General features: G+C 43.5%; 1 pseudogene; it reads left to right on the top strand.

The window, feature by feature from the left end:
* Positions 1–4,283: 4,283 nt before the first annotated feature.
* On the top strand, positions 4,284–10,550 carry LOC143641126 (semaphorin-4C-like; annotated as a pseudogene).
* Positions 10,551–18,007: the final 7,457 nt, after the last annotated feature.

Raw genomic sequence — 18,007 nt, 5'->3', positions numbered from 1 at the left:
AGTTATTAATAATAATCCTATTTTACTTATATATCTCTTCCCCATAGATTTACTGGTAAAGATTCTAACACATAATGTTTAAAAACTCCACTATTCCCATCTTGATCTTCCCAATGGTGATACTGAGCACTCTGAGCAGGCTGTGAGATTTGTCCTATGCCTTCTAAGTTAACTGGTGCTATATGCAAGGGCCAATTCATAGGACAGAAATGACTGGAAAGGTCTGATTTGTCTGCTCCTGTGTCCCCTATGCCTTTGAACTTTTTATGATTAATTTTAAGTTTCAGTGGGAGGCACTCCTGCCACACTAATTGAGACCAGTACACTCTGTCCTCTGTCCGGCAGTTTGGAAGCTGAATTTACTTGTGGACATCGATTGGAAATACAGGGTAAAAGAATTAATTGAGCTGTGGTGTATTTAGGAGTAAGCCAGATGGCATAATTTGATTTTAGAGTAACATTTAATTCTCCCTCAAAACAAGAATCCACCACTCCAGGTATCACCTCGATGGCCTCTTTTAAATTGTTACATCTCAAAATTAACCCTGTATTTTTTCTAGAGAGTGGCCCAAAAATCCCAGTAGGGATTTGCTGTGGTCCTTTCTCAGGAATCAATTTAACTACCATTGATGGTTGTAAAAGAACCAATTGTGAGGTTCGCGCCGGTAAAAATGGCAGCTCCCCATGGTCGGTCGTGATGATGTTAAGCTGTGTGACCTCTCTTCTGTTTCCTCTGTTTTTCTGGCCCAGTAAAGGGCTGACTGGAAGTTTTTTGACTCCCTACTAGGCAGAAGTGAAGGCCAAAATGCAGGCGAGTAGATGTCATCATGGATGCTTCCTTCCTCAGCCATGTGGCCTCTAACTCTGTAATATCAATTACTTGCAGCAGGGGGAGCTCTGGGCTTATAGTGGTGGACATTACAATTTCGCGCAAAGTGGCCACTTTTTCCAAAATTGAAACATCGCCCGCGTGGTGGGTGTACCAATTCTTGGGGCTGCAAAGTTTGTTTTAAAGATGCCACAAGAGTAAAATTTTGTAAATGAGCTGGGTTGATATCAGAACACATACGAATGAACTCTGAAACCATTCCCTTCTTTCTATGGGGTCTGAGAACATCTTGACAAAATTTTGTTTGCATTTTCAACTGCTAGCTGTTTAACAATAAACTCACAAGCACCTGGGTCTCCAATTGATTGGTTTTTGGCCTGGTAAAGCCACGTGACAAAGTCAGAATAGAGTTCATTGGCACCTTGCTTAAATTTAGCCAGAACTATGATAGATTGGTGGAGGTAATTTGGTGCCAGGTGCATTTAGTACATGCAGTAATCTGATTGTACATTGCAAATTCATAATTTAGCTGCCTTTCCAAATTGATAAACTCACCTGTTCCTAAAAACATGTCAACTGGTGTTTGAATGTCCTGCCTTCAGTTTATTACTGCCTGCTCTGAGCAAAAGTCAGTCCAATACAATTGCCAAAGCAAACAATCTCCACCACTCATGCAAGATCTAGCCATAGAAATCCAATTGCTCAGCAGGAGCAGTTGACTGAAAATTGTTTTGTGCAAGCTCTGTAAAAATGGCAAATTAGGACCGTAAACATCACAAGCATTTTTTAATTCCTTAATAGTTTTAAATGGAATTACTGCATGGACACGAACACACTGGTCTTGACCGTTAACCTGTTAAAAAACTGGGAAAAGTTGAAACCCACTAATGTCTTCCCTGGCTTCCTGCACCTTTCTAACTCCCCACTGTAGTGGAGTGAGGAAAGTCATCACCAGTTCAGAATACCTGTTAAACTTTGTCCTTCTAACAGGAAGAGGCCAAATTTGAATGGCCAGAGCAGGTCCCGTTAGGCATAATCTGTTAAAATTCCCTGGTAATTCCTGGACTTCATTGTCTAACTCCTTCCTCTCAGACTGAGACTCCTCTGTGAACCCTTCTCTGTCACCATCTTGATTCTGACCTTCAAAGCCTCGAGGAGGAGGAGGACTGTCTGTCTCTATGGATTTCCTCTGGATTTTCCTCTCCTGGAGAGGGATTCTCTATCCCTCCAGAGGCTTCCTCTCTATGATTCTCCTCCAGACTACTCTGGTTTGGTTCAAGTAAAGCTAAGTTTTTTGCCTTGGGCTTTGCACTGAGGATTTTTTGCCTGAATAGAATTTGATTTTGTTTTTAGTCTGGTTAAAGGAAGAGATTCCCTCAGCCTCAGTCAATTTTTCTGTTTGAATAGACTTAATAGCTCTCTGAATAACTTTCAATAGATCTTCAGGGGGCCAAGGACTTTGGCCCATGTAATCAAAAAGACAAATTTCTAATGCAATGCAAACCTTTTGAATATTTTCAGTATTGCCAGGTAATTCATTAGAAAGTCAAACTTTATGTAACTTCCTTCCTAATTTACCTCATGTATGTAAATTCGGTGAATCTTGGTCACAAAAGCAAGGACAGAATTCACTAAAAATTTTTAAAAATTGTAGTAGCTGGGTCCTTTTGACCTTCTTTCCCTTCTGATTAGTTACTGTCTCTAAAATGGTCAAATACATGTTCTTATCAGTAGAAGTTGAATTTCCCATTATTAATTCTTTTAACATCCCTTAGCTCCAAAAACTGCCTGGTATCTCTATGACCCTAAAAATTGTCACAAATTCTAAATTTCTATAGCGCACTTTCCAGCTCAACCTAAATGATTTAACTCATGTGCCTTACTTCAGGGCACCAAATTTAGCCTGCGGCAGCACTGGCTTCATAAATGAAGCTTCAAAACATGAGACATCTCTAGGGAGTTTTGAATTAAAGAGACAAGACTCTAATTACCTTTAAACCAGCTCCAGGATGGCTCCTCCTAGCTCCAGCCTCCAGCCACCTATTATGGTAGCAAAGTTTACTGAAGAGGCGAGAGAGAGGGAGAGGGAGAGGGAGAGGGAGAGGGAGAGGGAGAGAGAGAGAGAGAGAGAGAGAGAGAGAGAGAGAGAGAGAGAGAGAGAACACGCCAGAGAGTGGACTTTTATTGGGGAAAAAAAAGTTCTAGGGAAAATCCCATCCAATGAAGATTAAGGGGCAACGATTGGGTCTTCATGGTAGTGGCCAGACACACCTCCACATGGACAAGCCCTCGGACCTGAGAAGGGTATGAAAAATTCTGGACACAAGATGTGCCTAAGCACCTCTCGTCCAGCCAGGGAGGTAACTCATATCACATGTGAGTATGGCCTCCCACACCTGTGTTTAAATCTGGCTTCACCAGGTCTATAGAGGGCTTTGGTGGGCTGGGCTCTGCCTTGTTTCTGGCACGTACACTTGGTATTCAAATCCCTAGGGCTGGGGTAGGGGAGAACTAGGGGCATGGGAGAGGTGTTGGTGAGAACATTGTTTTTGAGTGGGTGAATCCCCCACTTGGGAAGACAGAAACAGTACCATGTCTGCTTAGAGCAAGGTCTCTTGGGTGCATTCCCTCAGTTGGAAAGTTTCCTCACACCCGGAAGGGCTGGAGCACCAGCTTGACCCATGCTTCCTGCTAGGTCCTGGAGGAACACTGTTGTACTCCCCACCCATTTTTGCTTTCCCTGCCCCATTCGCTCACCTGGAGGGCTCAAGTCTCCTGAGAGCCCTGCAAGGAACAGGATGCAACAAAGGGGTCTTGGGAAGCTTGGCCCCACTCCCACTCTGTACCTGCCCACATGTAACAGGGTTTCTGCTATCTGTTGTCTTTGCTGGGGGAGGGGGCAGGATGGGGCCAGGACCTGTTCACACAGTCCACCTAGTCCCTGGGTTGGGAGCTTTGCCAATCCCCTGACCCACCACATGCTCCTCCCTCTGCCAAGGGATTTTCCTCCCAGAATTTGATCTTGGGACTGACAGGAGCTCAGGGGAGCTCCTTGAGGTAATTTTTAAACACTCTTCAATATCTTAGGCCTTAGTGTGATGCAGGGAGTCCCTCTTTTTTGTTGTTCCAAGCAACTTCCTGTGGAGAGTGTGAGGGAAGGCCTGGAAGCCGTAGTGGGATTTTTTGTATCAATCCATACCTCCATCTGATTCAGCTCCTCCCTGACTCCCCAGGGAGACATCTGGGTCCTTGGGGGACTGACTGGGTAGAAGGCAGGTGTGGGAAGTGAGGTTCTCCTGATAAGAGGGTTAAGAGAGCTCCCGGGTGCTCTGTGTAGGTGCCCTGTGTTGCCTCTATGTGAGGCCTTCTTTCAGATCGTTCTCCCTGGCCATGCTGACCATTTCTTCTCCCTCACAGGGCTGCTGGTCAGGAACTTAGAGCTGGGGTATGCTCCATGACCCCAAACTGGGCTGTCTGGCTGCTGGTATTGGGCTGTTGGAACTGGGCATTGGGGCTGAGCTGTGGTGGAATCCTGTGCCCAGAAAGACAGTACCTTCTGGAGGTGAGTGCTTGAAGTCACACAGAAAGACTTGAGGAGGAAGGCAGGAAGACAGACTGCCTAGGAATTGCCTGTAACCCTGTGATCATTTTATTCTGTTGTGTTTGGTGCCAATTTCACAGAAGTCTGACTGGACCCAGAACTAGATAGAGGTCAGAACCTGGGATGCATCCTAGTTGCCTCTGTCTGACTGACACCGAGCATGGTGCTAAGGGAATTCTTTTTATCTCCCAACTCAGACTTGGCTGGCCTGATGTGCAAGTGAGAGCAACTTCTGCTCTTCTGCTCTTCATGTACCACTGCTGCTGGACGACTAGAGAGAAACTGGAACCAGGACAGGAGTTAGCCAGAGGGTGTCTTTCAGTCTTTCTAGTTCTCTTTACCCAGAAGCCCCTTATTTACCCCAATAGACCTTCCTGCTGCCCATACTCATGCTGTCTTGTGACACCTTGATGGGTACACATAAGTGCACATGCTCACATTCAGGGAATGCAAGGCAGTCCTTAGAGCCTCGTTGTGTGCGTGCGCGTGCACACACACACACACACACACACACACACACACACACCTGTGTGAAGAGGTAATGTCAGGTGTTTGTATCATCCCTAGACTTCTGGGGACCTTGGATGAGCTTGCCTCCCACGGTGTGCACTCTGCTGCTAAGGAAGCCCTTCTATGCCTACCTGTGTTGGCCAAAGTCTCAAGCTGGTTTGGGGAGAACTTGAGGAGAAGCGGGCAGCTATTTAGGGAATGGCTGTATAAATGGCAACTGGATAAATGGCAACCTGCCCTGTGCATGCTGTATGGAAGCAAGGGTTTCCAGGTCTCAAGCCTCATTGCCATCTCTGGCCTCTCAGCTCCAAATCCTTCCCCTTACTCTCCTGCCAGCCCTGCCTGTCCCAAGCCAGCTGTGCTCCTGTCTCTGGCAGGCTGGATTTGGGTCCTGCTGTAGTGAAGGGTTTCCTGAGACACAGCTCACAGCTCTTCTGTACCTCCTGCCCTGTTGGACTGGCCTCTGGGCCTGGCTAGAACCTGATGCAGGCATCAGAGCAAAGGAGGAGCAGAAGCCAAGCAAGCTGGGGGGTATGGGGTGTGTTCAGCTGTATAGACAGATGAGCCACAGACCCTGCCAGGGAGAACCATCCTGTGATGGGTTCCTATGGCCAGAACCCATAGCTGAAATATCCTTCCTCCCTCACCAGTCCACATTGGCCTCTTCCTGGGCTGAGGAAGCCTGGAGAAGAGGCCTGAGTGGATCTGTCAAAGCCAAACGATATTCAGAAAATGCCCTTTATTGCTAGTCAGGGTGAGGCTTCCGTCAACATGTGTCATTTATGTGGGGAACTAGAGAGGTCAGGCCTAGAAAACCACTGGAAAAGGCAAGATTGGAATCCCAGGGAAGCCTGCCTGTCTACAGCCGGCTCACTCCAGCCTTGTTCTTTTCCCTGCAGATCGGACTACAGTGGTGTGGTGGTTCTCCCAAATGGGCATCCAGGACTTCCTGACACTGACCCTGATGGAGCAGTCTAGGCTCCTTTTTGTGGGGGCCCGAGGCTCTGGTTGCCTTCAGTGTGGAGGCTCTAGAGCTGCAAGAAGAGGTAAGAATTGGGGCAGGGGAGGTACTTGTGTTGGGAGAGAGGGCAGGACACAGAGGGCCTTGCTGCCCAGGCTGCCCCCAGCCCTCAGGCCTTCCCAACCTCCATCAGGATCAGCAAGCTCTGTTTCCCTTCCATGGCACTGACTGGATTATGCCATGATGGGGTAGTATGGGACCCCCCAACATACCCATGTACTTGAGCTTAAACACAGGGACTCTATGAGCTGCATTCCCAGTCCCTTTTCAAACTTTATTTACATACAGGTTGTTACTACATTGCAAGGGCTGGCCTTGAATTTGCAATACTCCTGCCTCAGCCTCCTGAGTGACTTGGAAGACAAGTGCCAGGGCTCCTTGCTGGTGGCTAGGGGCTTCTGTCCTCTACTGAAAGAAGCTTCTGGAGGATGAGGATCAAGATTTCCACAGGGTATCATCCTTCTCTGCCTGTATATATGACATTACCATTCCTTGTCCCCTAGATCTCCTGGGGACACCAGCTGAGAAGAAGATCGAGTGTAGGGAGAAAGGGAGGAGCAACCAGGCCTCCTGGGCCTCACAGGGCACTCTTCCGGGGAGTACTGTCATAGGAGGGCAGACCTCTCTTTAGCCTTGGTGCTAGTGGCCCTCACCTAGGGGTCTCACTGACTGACCCCTTTATCCCCCAGATGGAGTGCTTCAACTTCATCAACTTCCTGGTGCCTTACAACACCTCCCACCTGTATGTCTGTGGTACCTACGCCTTTCAGCCCAAGTGCACCTACCTGGTGAGTGCTGCCCCACCCTGGCGGCCTGCCACCCTGGCCTCCAGTATGGGGTCCTGCCCTCATGCTCATCCGCCTAACTGGCTCCCTCTGCCCCTAGAACATGCTCACCTTCACTTTGGGGCATGAAGATTTTGATGACGGGAAGGGGAAGTGTCCCTAAGACCCAGCTAAGGGCCACACTGGCCTTCTTGTAGGTGAGTGGCTGTGCCTGTTTTGGGTGAGTCCCTTGGAACTTGACACACTCTGGGTGTCTACACATTGTTTATGGCCTGACTTCCATTTTCCACAGAGGAAAATGTACTCAGCCACCCTCAAAAACTTCCTGGGCACCCAGCCTGTCATCCTCCGGAACATGGGGCCCTATCACCCCATGAAGGCAGAGTACGAGGCCTTATGGCTCAACAGTGAGCAGGGAGAAGGACTGGGGAAGCCCAGGGTGGAAAACCTGTGAGGTCCTTGTGACCTCATGGCCAACCCTCCTTGCCTTGCCACAGGGCCCCACTTCATTGCCTCTGCCTGTGTCCCTGAGAGTGTGGGGAGCATCACAGGGGATGACGACAAGGTTACTTCTTCAGTGAGAGGGTGGTGGAATACGACGGCTGTACCAAGCAGCTGCTGGCCCAAGTTGCCCGTGTCTGCAAGGTATTGAGTCCCCAGCATGAGCCCTGGGAACCCTGTGGGCTGGGCAGTGGCTGACCCACTGCATCCCCCTGATATCTGCCAGGATGACATAGCGGGTGCACGCACACTGCACCAAAAGTAGACCACATTCCTGAAGTCACGGCTGGGGTCTCAGTGCCCGACCAGCAGCTCTATTGCAACCAGCTGCAGGCTGTGCACACCTTGCAGGGTGCCTCCTGGAACAAGACCACCTTCTTTGGTGTATTTCATGTGCGATGGTGAGTTGGCCAGGAATTCTGGGGTGGGGATGAGCAGGTGTTCAGGTCAAGGGCAGTGTGTGGGTGAGAGGGCCTGAACCATGCTGTACTATAGGGACATCCAGGTGGACAGTGTCTGTAACACTGAGTACTTGCCCCTTTTAAAGGCCCCTGGGGAAATCAGGCAAGGCCCTGCCTGGTGGCACCTTAGATCTGGCTGCTGGCATATTCTTCTGCCCATGAGCATTTTGTGCTGATCCCTGCCTTTCTGCAATCTCTGGAGCTGGGGTGAGATGTTAAGGTGGGCACTGGCCCTGACCCTTGAGATCCCTCTCTCACTGTGACAGGGGTAATGTGGACCTTTCTGCAGTCTGTGAGTACCAGTTGGAAGAGATCCAGCGGGTGTTCCAAGGTCCTACCAGGAGTACTTTGAGGAAGTGCAGAAGTGGGGTCACTACACTGACCCAGTCCCCAGCCCCCAGCCTGGCTCGCTGAGTCCTCTGGGCAGGAAGTGTTCCCTGTCAATTTCAGTGGCCTCCCACCAGCTGATAGCTCCCCTGCCCATACCCCTGCCCACACCAGTGCATCAACAACTGGCACCATCACCACGGCCACACCAGTTCTCTGGAGCTGCCTGACAAACCCTCATCTTCATCAAGAGGCACCCACTGATGGACGAGCAGGTGGAGTCTTCATGGGGCAGCCCCTGCTCATGAAGTACACCAACTTCAACCACCTGGTGGCCGACCAGTTTGCAGGATTTGACGAAGCCACCTATACAGTGCTCCTCACTGGCACAGGTAGGTAAGCTCTTGGGTGTGTCGGTTTGGGAGACACCCAAGAGCCTCATTCCCTGTCTTTGACACCCCTTCTCCAGACTTCTCCAGGACATGGCTGGCTGCTCAAGGCTGTGATCCTGAGGCCTGGGGTCCACCTGGTCGAGGAACTGCAAGTGTTTGATAAGAAACCTGTGGAAAGCCTTGTGCTGTCACCCAGCAAGGTAGCTGATTAGACTCCATGCACTGCCATTGCACCCACTCCACCATCCCCAAATCAGGCTGGCATGGTTGGCCAGTTCAGCCCACCTGAGTCAGCTCAGGGCAAGCCTGGGAAGTCAGGGTGTGTGCTGACAGGACTGGCACTCTGCAGGAGCATTATGTATACCCTGGTCCCTGCAGGCTGCATTCCCAGAATTAGTCCTGGAGAAAACTCATGTTCTCTTTAGACACCTCCATGTGGGGCCAGGACTCTGCTTACAGCCTCCCCCTGATCCTCTCCATGCTCGCCAGACCTCCCCAGCTTTGACATGTTTATGGTGCCCTCCAGGGTTGGTTTCTGCCTAGTCCCCAGTGGTGCTCTGGGCCTGACACTCTGCTTCCCCACAATGTCCCCTGAAGTGTTGTCTTTTTCCTTAACCCTCATACACATTTGCAGCATCCTCTGGATGATGATTTGTTTGCCTTTTGCAGCTATTATCACTTAAAATTGTTCTCCAGCACATTAAGTAATGGCAGAAAGAATGTGGGGTCGTGTAAACACTCAGATTGGCAGTTACCATTCTAATGGAGAACACCTTATGCTGTGCTTCTGCTATTGTGAGAGCCAAGGGCACTGGAGGAAAATGTTTCATGCCTTCTGTGTGCACAGCCTCCCTGTTTTTTTGAGACCTTGGACCTTCCTTTGCCTCTTCCTCGTGTGGGCACCTCTCCTGCTTGTGCTCCTGGGAGTCTGAGCAGCCCCGGGGTTGCTTGTGGCCCCACTAACCCTCTCACTCCTCTTCTCCCACAGACGCTGCTCTTTGCCTGCCCCTGCTCTCAGCTGGTCCAGCTGCCCCTAGCAGACTGTGAAGTACCACGTCTGTGCAGACTGTGTCCTTGTGTGGGACTGCTACTGTGCCTGGAGCGTCAACACTAGGCACTGTTTGTCTGTGGCCAGCCACTCTGGGTGAGCTGGGTTCTGCAAGGGCTGGGGCCAGGAAGGTGGGTGGATATGGTGGTTGGAGCCAAGCTTCTGATACTCCTTTCCTCTGCCAGATCTTTGCTTGTTCAGAACATGGGGATCTCAGACACCATAAGCATTTGTGACCTTCATGGCAATAAGAAATGTGAGCTTTTTTGTGGCCCCCTCCCCTCCAGATGGTCTGTGGTCCTCAGGTGGATTTTCCACATCACACCTCCCTGGCCCTTGGTCTCTTGCACTGACTCTGCTACCTTCCCTCTGTTGCTACAGTCAGGCGAATGCTGAAAAACATCACAATGGTAGTGGGCACAGACTTGGAACTGCCCTGTTGCCTCTCCTCCAAGTTGGCCTATGCCCACTGGACCTTTGAGGGCCAGGTCCTACCTGCAGACCAGCCAGGCTCCGTCCACTATGATGCCCGTATCCAGTCCCTGGTGGTGATGACTGCCCAATATCACCATGCTGGGGCCTACCACTGCTTTTCAGAGGAGCAGGGGACACGGCTGGCTATTGAGGGTACCTTGTGGCTGTGATAGTGGGCCCCTCAGTGACCTGGAGGTCCAGGCCCCCGTGGAATACCTGTGGCTGATGTGGCTGATGTGGCTGGCTGTGGTTGCCCTGGGGGCTCTGTGCCTGGTGTTACTGGTTCTTCTGGTTTGGTCTCTGTGCCAGCGGCTTCAGGAAAATCTGGTAAATGTTATCAAGGCAGCAGAGAGGGACCTGGTATACCCCGTGGAGCTGCTCAAAGAACACATCACTCCTCTTTCCAGCCCAGAAACAGACGAGAAACTTTGAGATCCTGTTGGGTACTAGTAATTGGATGGCGCCCTCAGATTGTGCCTGGACACGCTGGGGCCAGCTTGGAGGTGGGTCCCTATCTGCTCCTCCTGGCGTCCCAGGCCAGCCCCTGCCTTCTTGGGCACCTCTTTCTAGGGCCCCCAGGAGCGGGCCTAAGGGCCTGTGATATTGTTTAGAGACACTTTGGGTTGTTAAAAGGGCAGGTGTTGTCTACGGCCTTTCATACCCAGGTCAGCTCCCACCCTAAGGACTGTTCTGGCTCAGAAGTTCAGTTGTCCTGATGTTGAGAAAGAAAACTTGCCCCATCCAAAGCAGGGCCCTTCCCCTCCAGGTTGCTCTGACATACCTGTCATCTTGCTCTCCTCAGAACACTGTTGTCACCTGACTCCATTTTGTTTCTTTGTTAATTCATTTTCTAATTCCACAATGATAAAGATCTTTTTCAATTGTGTTGTGTGAATTATTCCTCCTTCAAATCATACCTTTTCTCTGAGGTCATTTTGCTTTATTCAGATGTATTATTTTTTGTGCTGGGTACTGAATCCAGGGGTGCCACATCCCAAGCCCTTTTTTTTATATTTTACTTACAGACAGCATCTCCCTGAATTCCTTAAGGCCTCACTAAGTTGCTGAGATTGTCCTTGAACTTGTGATCCTCTGCTATCAGCCTCCAGAGCTGCTTGGATTACTGGTGTGCACCAAAATGTGTGTGGCCAGAAGAACATTGTTTAATAACTGCTTAATAGTTTTTTTTTTTTTCAGGGAGCAAGCTGTCCTTTCCTGCCCCTACTCTAGTTATAGTTTAACTAGTTATAAATCTCTAGGATGACAGGTGGTTGTTGTTGTTGTTCAGTCCTTTGGAAATCTTTTTTATGTGCTTGTGTCTGCAGCAGTTGTTAAATCTTCTGTTAATATGATTGTTGGTCTTTGATGCATAATGTTCTTTTGGGTTTCTTTTAGATGTTCTCTTTTTTGTTTAAATTTTAATTATTGTTATTTTATTTTTGGTTTTTGGTACTGGGGATTGAACCCAGGGACACTCTAACCCTGAGCTACATTTCTAGAATTTCTATTTTTTATATGGAGTCAGGTTCTCACTAGGTTGGTTAGGGCCTTACTAAGCTGCTGAAGCAGGCTTTGGTCTCCAGATCTTCCTGCCTCACTCTGAGTCATTGGGATTTCAGGCGTGTGCCACCACACTCAACTTAGATTATAACTTTTCAAAATTAGGTACATTGTAAATATACATAATCATAGGATTCATTATGCCAAATATGTGCATGCCCATAATTTGGTCAATCTTGTATATAACATTCTTAACTTGGGATTTTTTCTCCCTGGATTTAATGTAGATTTCAGTCTTATAACTCCATGTTGATAGGTCAGGGTGTCTGATTTTTTGAGGGAGTTTCTGCTGCTTTTATTGTCTTTGTACATCTATTCAAATTGTCCCTTTTGTTACTTCTTTTTTGTTTTGTTTATTTGTTACCTTATCAGAGAGGCCACCACTGCCCACTGCATTATAGCCCTTCACTGACTTCAGAGCACCTAGAACCATCATTATGTATACATACACACACACAGTTTATGCACACAGATATGTTTCAGACTAAGCATATTTATGTACAAGATACACACATATGCATTATTCTTACCTTTCCATAAGCTCCATGTAAGCTCCATATAGTGTCATGCTGGCCTGTAATGTCAGTGACTCCAGAGTCTCAGGTAGGAAGATTGCATGCTCCAGGCCAAGTTGGACAACTTAGTGAGTCCCTGTCTCCCAAAACAAAAGGGGCTGAGGTGTAGTTCCGTAGAAGCACACCCCTGAGTTCATTACATTAAACAAGTTTCTTTAATTTTTCAAATTATTATTTGCCCAAATCTACGAGTTGGAGGTAAAAATTTGGTATTTTATACTCATTTGGGAAGATAATTCTTGACTCTTATTTTGTAAGTCAGAAGAAAGAAACAAAGCTTAGCTTTTCAAAATTTGGTTACCCTGACAAAAATAAGATTCTAAACTTGCACTTGCTTCCATGCCCTGAATAATATAAAAGAATTGATTTTACAAGCACTACAAGAAACCTGAAATTACTTGAAGCACCAGCTTAACAAACTTATCCCCACAATAATTCTGAAAATATTAATTTCATTAAGGCAAATAATTATGTCTTGTCAAATGGGAATATTGGACCTCTGTTTGTTTATTTTTTTATATTCCAAGGGGCTTCCCAGAAATGCACCAATTTAAAATCTTGTTAATTAGCCATTATTTAATGAAATTAACTATCATTATTTTGGGATACTAATATAGTGAAAATAATAGCTGAGGAATATAACTATGCTAAGCAATCATTAACTTTTTTTATTTATCCTAACAACAATTCAAATTTTATAAAGAAATACAATAATTTTTTTTTAAAAAAACAATGTTTGTCTGTTTGTTTTCCACAGATACATCATCATGTATCTGTGGAATACAATGCTGGTTAGTGTTCAAAACATTTATTGAATAATTGATTGATGGATATAAAACCAATCTAATAACATGAAGAACCTACTTCCTCAAAATTATTGTCAATTTCCTCCAGGTTCCATTGGGAACATAGGAGCTGCTAGTTATTCCTAAAGAAATTGAGATAGAGAACTGGTTATGAGAGGATATACATATCTTCTGAATTTACTGCAAAATAGTTTCACTGATTTACAATAGCTATATAGTGGATGAATAAAGGTATGGGAAGAAATGTTACTTGCTGAGATTTTTTTATGGGATAATAAGGAGTTTGGTCAAGGTCAATTTGGACAACCAAGGAAAGAAGTACCACCATTGACAAGATGTGAACATAAACTTTCATCCAAACCCATTAGAGTTGTCAGCAACACTGTACTTTTTTATTGCTTTTGAATATTTCTTCCACCTTATGCCCAAAATGTGGCTTTACTTATATATGAGGAAAAAGCTATGTCTTTGGATGCTATCTGGGTTAGTGAAAGTTGAATCTTCCCTCTGATAAAATGACTTAAGCCTCAACATTGGTTGATTCACAGTAGGCTATAACCATGGGCCAATAACATCAAGAGAGTCTCCCAATCACATATTTCTATGCTTTTGGTTAATCTTCAGCATCTGATAGGATATTATTGCAGAGACAGAAGTCCTGTTAGTTTGAACATATTTTAATCACTATACCTGAAAAAAAAGATATGATCACTTGTTTCTTCTACATCACAGGACATAATTTGCTCCAAGCTACCTAAACGTGTCCACATTTGCTTATGGTTTCCTTGTTCCTGAAACGTGTGATTCTAGAATTTAGCTGTGCCTAGTGATGGGACACACTACCAATGGAAAGGAAACATAGTAAAGCCCACTCAGGGAATAACTCAAGGTGCCTTTCTTTGTTTGGGGCCAAGCTTCAGATAAGACATTTACTTTCCTCAACTAAAAGTACCATGAGGTTTCTTCCAAAATATAATTTATGAAGTGAATAACTTAAAAATTATCAGAGTTTGTATTTATCTCAAATATATATACAGATTTACTTCAGTCCAATCAGTATGAAACAACTAAAACTTCCACTAATTATGTGCAGATAAAATAGCCAACTAGTTGATATTTTTAATCAATAAACTCCTTGGGTATAGTTACCTATTCTTTGTAAATCTTATTTCTAAAATATCGAGAAAATATCTTTATTTGACATAAAAATTGAAACACAATTGTTACATTTTTGTGGAAGTTTTATAGCTAATGATTTAAAGAATCATCAAGAAATATAAGCATTGTAGAACCAAGCAGGTGGAGACAATGTGACATGAAATGCATTTTAATTCTGTGAGAGAATAAGGAACATTAAAAATAATATAAGAGGGGCTGGGGTTGTGGCTCAGTGGTAGAGCACTTGCCTAGAATGTGTGAGGCCCAGGGTTTGATCCTCAGCACCACATAAAAATAAATAAAATAAACATTTGTGTCCAACTACAACTAATAAATAAATAAATATTTTTTAAAAACCTACAGAAACTTTAAATAATAATAATAATAATAATAATAATAATAATAATAATAATATAAGATTCCAATAAGGGTAATTTCAAAAGCCCAAATATTTAATCCATTAAATCATCCATATTGTAATTATATTACTCTATATATTTTTAAAATATTTTTTGGGGGGCATTTTATATTATAGAAGAACTAAAATATCATTGCCCAAATGTGTAGTCCTAAGTACACTCTTTTTATGTTTACATTCTTTTTAGATGTACAATTTTCATCCAGTTGTTTTGAAAATAAAACAATTATTCTTGGTAAGTATTAACAGTGAGTTTTCTGCCATAAATTATTCATTACAAATATATAATATCTTTTTAAGATCTACATAAAAACAGAATCATTTGGTTCTAAACAATGGTACATAATGAGGAAAGGCAAATAGGCAATGTTGTTTTTGATGCAATTTTCCTCATGGAATAGAACATAGAGTTGTTCAGCCCAGTACCCTGAGTACAACTTGGGAATTAAGAGAAGATACCAGAAACCCAGAGACACTCAATGCTGGAGCAGTTCTTTATCTCTGACACTTACCTGTTCTGTGAGCTTGGGTTATTTACTAAAATCTGACACTCAGATTTCTCTAAAAATAATTTTTCTCTTTTATTATAGAAGAATTGCTCCCCCAAAGAGACTATAGCACAGAGATAATAATTTACCAAAAAAGTACATACAGATACAAAATCATTTATACTAAATAAACATTGGAAACAAGATATACTCCATAACTTTGTTTCAAAACTCAAGTGATACCAAATTGACCTGAAGCAATTTACAGTTCTTATATAAACCATTTATGGTGAATATTCATACAATTTCCTTCAGAATATTATTGTTTAATAAGGGACTCACCGCCAGATACAGTGGTTATGTGAACTATATTATAATCAGTTTATAAACATCTGAATTTTAAGAAATGTGTTTTAAGAGTTGCACGTTAGACTTGTGGGCACAATAGACAGGCAGATACTGAAGTACATTATCTTCATATGACACTTCTGCCTAAATATAAGGCTAGCAAAAACAAATTCTGAATAGCAAGACTAAATAAGCACGGATTTTTTGAAATTAAAATATTATTTGTCACAGATTACTTATTTTACTACTAACACATATCAGTTGTACAAATCAGTGGGTTTCATTTTGACAGTTCATACATGCATATATAATGTTATTTATCATGTCTTTGATCCTGTCTTTCACTCATCTTTCCCTATCTCCAGTTCTCTTCACATTCCCTAATAGTCCATTTACTTTCAGAATTTTCATTGTGTGTGTGTGTGTGTGTGTGTGTGTGTGTGTGTGTTTATCTCAAGTCACTGCAGACACGGACCTATCCTGATTCCATCTTGACTAGTTTGACTAGTACTGTAATAAACATTGGTATGCCATGACCTCTTTTGCTTGCTAAATTTATTTCTTTGGACATATACCTAGAGGTGGCATAGCTGAATCATGTGGTAGGATCTATTTTATTTTTAAAACTTTTTAAGAAACCTTAACTATGTCTTCCATTAAAACTCTACTCATATATTTTATGTCATATATATATATATATATATATATATATATATATATATATATAGATAGATATATATATAGATATAGATATATAGATATATATGTATGTTTCATTTGACTACATTATTTCTTTTTAAAAATGATTCTCAAATCCTTTGGTTCCTTTCATAAAAAGTTTAATGATTATATGTTTTATTTAAATATTCTTTTACATGTTTTATTTTCACTGATTTTAAAAAATTATGCTAATTTTCTTAAAATTTCTCTTTTTTAGAATTTATGATGCTTTTGAATCTGTGGCTTATTGTCTTATATCCATATAGAAATGTCTCTAGAAAGTATTTCGTTAGATGAAGGACTTCTAAAATTCCTCATAGCTTCATCATATTTATTTATGTAAGCTTGTATATTTTCCCTATGAGATTATTGACAGGACTAGTATATTCACTGTAAATTTTTTTCAGCATTCTACTAGAGTTTCAGATAAGACATACAAGTAAATAAATAACAATTAAATAAATAACAAGTAAATAAAATCTATTATGAAGAAAGATGTAAAACGTTTTTATTCACAAAGTTCATTCGGGTTAGGGGCAGAATCCAGTTCCTTGCAGTTGTAGGCTTGATGTTTCCATTTTCTTGATGACTAATAGCTTGGGAGTGCTGTTAGTTTCTAGATATCACCTGGATTTCAGATGCATTTAATCTGTCTCATACTTATGAGTTCACTGACTTCTGATGTGCCTGTTTTCTAGCTCAGTTGAAAGTACTTTGCTTTAAATGATTCCTATTAGGTTATATTCAACAGATAAGCCCAATAATTCATCTAATTTAAGATCAATTATGTTGACTACATCTGCAGTGTCCAGTTTGCCATATGATGGAACTCACTTTCAGGGTCCAGGGATTAGATCAGTGTGCCTCTTTGTGGGTCCATTCTGCCTAGCAGAGGTGTGGAAGGTTACAGAGTTTTTGGTCCACTGTTGTTATGTCCTGCCTCCTCCTAATCTCACCTGTTGTACCCACGTCACCAGTGACTTCTTCTTTGTTGGCTATCTTACTTGTTTCTATGAATTCATTCCTCTGTTGGAGTGACTTTTTGGATGCAGTGTTTCTTAGGTGGCTCAGGCTTGAACCTCCCATGTGATATGTATTCTGTTTTGTAAAGTGAATAGTATGTTCTTCATCTTCCCTCCATATCCTGTCTTCTACAAACAATGACTTCCTCTGGTGGTTTCTACCAATACCTTGTAACTTTTTAACATTTATTTTTTGTAGTTGGACACAATATCTTTATTTTATTTATTTTTATGTGGTACAGAAGATTGAACCCAGGGCCTTGCACATGCTAGGCGAGTGCTCTACCACTGAGCCACAACCCCAGTCCACTTTGTAACTTTTTCAGACATTTACCCTCTAACTATAAATGTCTTTTTAATAGTCAAATCCTTCTAGCACCACGTGACATTGCTGACCATTTCATTTATTGGCATTATTTTTAATTTGCTTTGGGAAGTGTGATACAACTTTCTCTTCCCTGATTTTCATCCTTTCTGACTGGTTATTATATGTATCCTCTCCTACCTCCTTTTATTACCTCTGAGTGTTGCTTCTGTTCCAAGTCCCACTTATATCTTTTTTTTTAAAGAAAGAGTGAGAGAGAGTGAGAAAGAGGGAGAGAGAGAGAATTTTAATATTTATTTTTTAGTATTTGGTGGACACAACATCTTTGTCTGTATGTGGTGCTGAGGATCGAACCCAGGCCGCATGCATGCCAGGCGAGCATGCTACCGCTTGAGCCACATCTCCAGCCCCCCACTTATATCTTTATTCACTCGGTTTTTTTGGTTCTCCTCCTGGGGGAATGGAGCCTTTCTATGCTGTATACTATTACCTGTATTTGATATCTTTCTGAGTGTTCTACAGAAGAGCAGCTTCAATTCAGATCTTTAAAAGACCCTAAACCTCAATACACAGAGAAATAATGTATCATATTCATCAAAAATCAATAGATTTCTATTCCTTTCTTCTTTGGTTCTCTG

This window comes from Callospermophilus lateralis, unplaced genomic scaffold (assembly GCF_048772815.1).
Source record: "Callospermophilus lateralis isolate mCalLat2 unplaced genomic scaffold, mCalLat2.hap1 Scaffold_86, whole genome shotgun sequence".
NCBI lineage: Eukaryota > Metazoa > Chordata > Mammalia > Rodentia > Sciuridae > Callospermophilus > Callospermophilus lateralis.
The sequence above is the reverse complement of the archived record's forward strand: the minus strand, read 5'-3'. Positions and strand labels throughout refer to the sequence as shown.